The sequence below is a fragment of the Grus americana genome, chromosome 5 (genome assembly GCF_028858705.1).
Source record: "Grus americana isolate bGruAme1 chromosome 5, bGruAme1.mat, whole genome shotgun sequence".
Lineage (NCBI taxonomy): Eukaryota > Metazoa > Chordata > Aves > Gruiformes > Gruidae > Grus > Grus americana.
The window spans coordinates 52,749,330-52,756,325 of NC_072856.1; positions in this window are offsets into that span (position 1 = coordinate 52,749,330).

Sequence of the window (6,996 nt, forward strand, 5' to 3'; positions counted from 1 at the left end):
TGTTCTTGTACCTGAACCACAAACCTGACCTTGTGTAGGTCAGCAGTTAAAATTCTGTGACTCTTCCTCCTACGTAATGTGCATACGAATCCCCTCAACAGAAATGTCAACTCTTTTCTTTCAACCCGTATCATCATCTTAAATTTCACAGTGCTGAAAAGTCCCTAGTTGTCCAAGCAGAGCTTCCTTAAGAATTCTGTGCAACTGCATAGTCGTGCAAAGGCTGTATTTGTTTTGAATTCCTGCATGCCTCTCTGGAAGTGCTACACTTTATCCAAATATGTAGGCCTCATCATCAAAGACTGAAGAATTTCAAAGCACTGCTGAAGATATTGGATGCAGAGAACATGTCTAGGTCATTTATTCATCCGATAGTAAAAATTCCCCTTTTTCTGAGAATGGAACTCTGAGACATCTGGATTATGCTAGCTGTCCCTATGCTATGCATATTTCTATTTTTTAATTTATTATTGTGCCTGTTGACTGTAATTGTAGGCTTCTTAAGTAAGATATTGAGTACTTTTTCTCCTTTTTCTATGGCAGACTTCCTATTTCTAACTTTTGCTCAATTTATCCTTTTTTTTTAAACAAGATTTCTAGTACTTTATCTGTAACTCAGACTGCAACAGGCTTCTCTTAGACCCATATGGTTGGTGGTTTTTTGAGAAAATGATGGATAAAGAGGCAGGAAGTATGAAATCCATGTCATAACCTTGTTTCCAAGAAGCTTTGAAAGTCCACCAGAAATCCAGAAGAGAAAAAACTATCCCATTTTCCTATTATGTATCTACCTCAGCACCTAAAAAATTACTAACCAATGCAATACTCTCATTAAAATAAATTCCTCATTACCATAGGTGCATCCTGGGGTGAGTGTGGGAATTGTTAAAGCTGTTTCCAGTTTGCGTAAATAAGAACTACACGGGTGGATTTGGAGCGATAAGGGAGAAAGACAAAAAGGGGCGGAGAGGGGACATTGTCAAAGCCAGAGCAAGACAGCAGCACATGGATGCAGACAGACAGACACACATCCATACACAGTCACACACGGAGTCTCAGAAAGGTTGATACTTTCATTAGAGCAGTCATCTGGGATGACTGGACTGGACCTGGGTAAATTTAGGATCAGGTTCCTGGACAAAAACTGGTGAAGCTAACACCACCTTTGTATGTAATAAAATGTAATAAATGTAAAAAAAAGTCAGAAACCTGAAAAAACTGCTCTGGAAAAAAAGGAGGAAGATGAGTTTTTCGAAGAAAGTGTTTTAGAATCAGCCATTGTACTGACAGCAACTCAAATACAGGCTTATTTTTTCAGTTTTAAAAGTTATGAGTTACTTCAGTGTTTGTGACAATGATGGCCTTAAAAATGCAAATAATTCGAGACTTGCACAGAGCAGGAATGATTGTGGTACAAGTTGCAACTAGGCAATATGAATAGCAGGCAGATTGGGAGCACATCCAGCTACTAGGGAGATTACTTTACTAATTATTTAAGTCGGCTCCAGTATCTTCCATTTTACATATGAAGCTAACGAAGCAGAGGTGAAAACCCGACACCCAGGCTCTGTAATCTGTGGATGAGCTCTGCAGTAACATAGAATAGCCATTTAGGGAGGGAAATATGCACGGTCCTCACATCGCATCTCTTCTCTAGTCAAAAGTGAAGCTTGGTAGACCAAATGGAAAACTGGAGGTTTTGCTCTCATTGTCACCTAGAAATAACAACCTAAATTGTTTTGGAATGGGTGTGCCTCAATAGTCACATTGAAATTCTCCTGACTCTACATTCCCAGCCTAGTCCCCTGATTTTCCATACGTGTTGGCTCCTTTCTTGCTCACGCCAGAGCTAGGATGTGACAGACGTCTGTAACATCTTGAAAGGCGAGAAGAAGGACAGCAAGGGCCAGTTGTTTAATGTCTTCTCCACTATAAGAACTGAGGAGCAAGAAGTCCAGCTGTGGGTGGCACGGCCAAAACAAGAAAAAGAGGTCTTTCTTCATACCTCACTGAAGAAAGCGATGGAACGCTCTGCTGCAAGGTGACATGGATGCTGAAGTCCAACGTACTAATCTACTACCAGTCTCTCTTGCAGAGAGTACGGATAGCCTCAAAGCAGAGCTCTTAAGTCAGAGACTTTCTGTGTCTAATGGTCAAAGGCATTAGTGGCATGTGGGGATTATCAGCGGATGTGCAGGAGGAAGAAGGTTGGGAATGGTGTGTGTGCTCATAAGGTCTGTAGCGGTGAGGTGCAAAGGGGGTGCAGCAGCTTTCACGCCCCGGTGCGTTGAAGTGCGGTGTGAATGCAGCTACACGCGCTGCAGGGCACTAAGGCCTCTGCTCCGCGGCTGTCTGATGCATGCCAGCAGGACTGGGAACAGTCCTGAATAAACAGGGCTAATAAATACTCCTAAATAAATATGACTAAGAGCACACTTGGACATTGCTACCAAAGACAGTGTGAGTGCACACCATTTCATTAATCACCACTACAGCTTCTCGCTATGTAGAAATTACTTAATAGTTATTAAATATTAATTGTCTAAACTAATTAACATGCAGGATTTATTTATGAGCTGTACAGTTTTCATTGGTGATGGAAGCTGAAAAAATAATTATGAGTGAATCTATAAGAATATATCTCACTTCTACCTGTTTATTTGTGTTTCATACTGACTAAAACAGTATGGTGAGAAGAGAATTCTTTACATTTTCTGAAATGTTATGCATAAAAAATTTTGTAAACATATACTTTCTGGAGATTTCAAAACCAATTTGGAAATGATAACTCAAATTCTAATGGAGAAGTTACATATGTAAAAATAAAAATTTCAGAAGATTAGTAATATATTATGAAATCAGGAGCTACTTTTAACAGAAAGCATCTGTAAGAGGTTCAATAAACATGCAGGGGAAGAAATAATTTATCTTTTGGATATCTTCTTTTACATAATTTGAAAACACTGCTCCTCTACCTAGGCAGAAGTAGCAGTTGCAGTATTTGAAGTTTATAATGGTGATTCTTTGTTGTTCCCTCTGAATTTATGTTTCTTTGTTCTTTATGATTCCATCATAATTTTGTCTTAAAGATGCTGCAAAGATAATGCGCACTAATAATTCAATTGCTAATATCCAAATAAAATGGTTTTCAGAAAAGGTCACAGCATCATCAACATAAATCTGAAACAGAAAACATTTAAAATACCTGTTATTCAATTATAACTAAAATTCTATATCAAAGTTTTAATGTATTGAGTTTATAATTTCTAATACAAACCAGAAGTTGTTCTCAGCACAAAGGTAGAAGAATATGGTCTTTTTCTTTTAGATGCAAACAATCTGGCAGCTGAGCAGAAATTTTGGTCTGCTTCAGTATTTCAGAACAAAATCGCTAGGTTGCAAGTTGGAAGGTGGCTGGTCACCGCAGGAAAGCAATTTCAGTGATGGAATATCAAAAAAGATGTTTTTACATAGTAGGTATCGATTGTTATGGCAACATGGTATTTTATAAATAAAAAGCTGTGCTAGAATTATATACATTTCATTAGTTCCCTATTCTACCTTTTTTTGTGTTTTCTTTGACTACAGGTGTTTTGGGCTAAGGGCTGTATCTACGTCTCTTTTTTTATAAAACATTGAGTCATGAAGCCCCAAACCCCAGGATGGATCTTGGTGTGTTACCATTTTCCAACTGAAAAACAAAGTTAATGATAATGACCTTTTAAAAGCATTTTCTGGCTGTGTTCTAACTATCAATAAACATCATCTTAACAAATAACATATACTGATGAAGGCCCTGTGCGTGTGAACCTCGGCGGGGTCACGAGGGTCACAGGGCTGCGGTACCTTTTTTTGGAAGCTTCCGCAGGTAGACAGAGGGCTGGCAACTGAGTGGGAGTTCATGTGCAATCCTTGGGCTGACTGTCTCGTGTTGAGAGATGTGCGCTGATAGCAGGTGGCTCAAGAGCCATGACAAGTCCCAGGGACAAGACCTGCGCTGCTGGGGTTCCAGATCACTGTGGAACTGGCAGGCACGCTCTAGATGGAGTTTGGATTTGATCAAAAGGGATTCAGTTTACCATGTTTAGAAAACTATGACACAGTATTGGAGGGAAACTGATTCTGCAAATGCCCAAGTATGTGATCAGGACGCTGTCCAGCAAAAGAGTTGAGGTTAGACTTGCACAGGTGAAGCTTTTGATGTAACTCATTTGTTTTTCATATGAAATGGTATGATTGTTATTTTTAAATAGCACTCAATTATAGTGATGCAATGACATATAGTGACATATAGTGACAATAAATGACATAAATTACAGTCTATTTATGGTACCTGAAAGTCATCAGACAGGTGACAATGGGGAAGTCCAGGAACAGTTGATAGTTTGAAATGGAAAAGTCCAGACCCCTTTTAAAAGATCATCAATATCATCATTGATGGTTTCTTTGTTTTGCACAAAAAAAAAAGTAAATAAAATGTAGGCTTTGCTGAGCAGAAACATTTGACACCATTTTCAATCAGTTCTGTAAGAACTGCTGAATTTTGAATATAAAATAGAGCAAAAGAAAGGCTAAGAAGAAACACACCTATGCTGCTCTTAAGAGCAATCAAGCAAGATTTAAATAAGGACCTTCAGTTGACTAACAATTTTGTTTAGTGGTGGGTATTTTTTGCATTCTGGTGCTCACAAAAGCTCTGCTATCAAGCAGACTGAAAGCTGGGTCACTGTTTTCTTTACATATTTTGTTTCTTGTTGATCAATAAGAAAGGTTTCCTTTTGAGTCAGATGGAAATAAAAGCACAGTTTCCTAGTTTGGGCAGCAGGGCCACATTCCACTGCAGGAGATGTAGTTTCATCATCACAGCCCAGCTCTAAAGAGGTGATAGGGGCCCAGACTATACCGGCCCTGAGGCACCGCATTAGGAGAGGACAGCTTCCATGGAGGTGTTCAGGGGGTTCAAAATCAGCTAATATAATTCAATTCATTCAAATAAGACATACTTATTCTTCTGAAATCTATACGTCAATATAATTGCACAGATTAATAAGTCATATTTCTAAGGCAAAAATCTAGGTGACAGTGTATAGAACAAACTGATTAGTTAAAAAAGGCAGGATTTTTAACAAGATGCCTAAAGCAACTTATTCCAAAGGTTCATACACAAAAGACTCATCAAATGTTTTCTTCATTGTCTCTGCGACTACCACCTTAAAATATTACATGATGCATAAAATATAACCCCCTATTTATCCCATCTAGATATGGACCCAAATTATAAATGTGTTGTTCAAAAGATATTTCAATTCATATCGAAACTGCCTCAAAGGTAAATGGTGTTTAGTTCTGGAACTGTGGTTTATACCCATTTCTGGTCAAATGTTTACTTTAATTTGAAATTATAAACCTCACAAATACATTTAAGAACACAGACTCTGGACTATATATGGTAGTCTGGAGTATTTTTCCTGAATAATCTTTTATTTTCAACATTCCTGGTGCTTCACTGATACCTGTAAAATTAAAAAAAAAATTCAAAAATATTTTCAATTTTTCATTTCCCCCAGATGTATTAAATGCACCTAATGTAGTTTTTGGTTTCACAGGCAGATAGGAAAAAAGAACTAGTTAATTTCTTTTTTTTTTTCCTAACTTTTCCCCTAACTGATTCCTGTGAGGCACTGCGCACTGTCTCCCATTAGGTGACGGATTACATTCACCATTGACAGAGGCATTTGGGATTGTTTGGAATCCTTTCTCTAACGCAATGCTTAAGGATCAGTAGAGCAAGATGCTGACTGTGAGAGATTGTCCAAATATATGAAGTGAAGCTTCATGAGAAAGAGAATAAAAACCCAGCATGACATGCAGGGTCCATACCTGAGTCATCATTGATAAGTTCCAGCTCAATCTGACCAAGCATCATCAGTGCTGGACAGTCTTGAGACCCATTACAAAACAGGCCCAACGTCCTTGCAGGAGGCTGTAGGTGCTGATCATACTGACTGAGACATTTCAGTAGCCATGGACTTGTATCTTTGGGTCAGCAGCTGGCTCAGGATGCTATGAAAGCAGAAAGCTGTGTGGGAGCCCAGTACCGGCAGGTAAGCTGGATAAACAGTCTACCCCCCCACTCATTTGGGGAACGTAGTATATAAACAGCAGCAGGAGGTGTCGGATGCGTTCTTCACATTCTTGCAGCAGTGCATGGAAAAATTGTGGGCCTGATTTTTTTCTGCAGTTCCATTTGTCGGCTATTAGACTTGTGGGGCTTTCTAATTTTTATTAGCCTCCCTAGGTGTTTGAGGGTCACTTATTTCAAGACATTCTCTAGTATTTCAAATATGTGGTACCATAGCCATTCAATTTAATGCACATGTATGTGGACAACAGAATTACCAGCTGCCAATAGGCATTTGTTGAGGTCCCCTGACACTGCTATCCTAGAGCCCTGATCACCCAAAGACCTCACAGTGCTTTGCAGGCATGAGAGAATTCTAGGGCAACTAAAGATAAAGGAAAACAAGACTAATTCCAGTCAGTAAAGCTGCAGCCTTTATCCCTTCCTGCTTTCCTCTGTGCGTCTCACTTCTCATAATCCCAAATCATTGGGATTATGATTTATGCTTTCCTGTTACCTTTTATATATCACATGGACCAGCACTAAATCCCTTCCCTGACCTTCTCACCTAGGAAACCGTGGATCCAATCATGCTCATCTCCCTCCTTCACTCATGCAGCTGCCCTCTATCAATCTTCACTGCATTTCTCCTGATCCCTTTCAGCACAGCCAAATGATTTGTGCTTAGTTTATGTTCTCACCTGCCATTCTGCTCATACCCATCACTAGTTTGAAATCTCTGCTTTGCCACATCTCCTGCTGTAGGACTAATCTCTACATGTGCAAGGTCCTACACAACTCGGTTCCCTCCTCAAGCCAAATACATTCTTGGTGTTTTTTTACTATCCTTCTCCTTCCTGTCTTACACTGCCTTG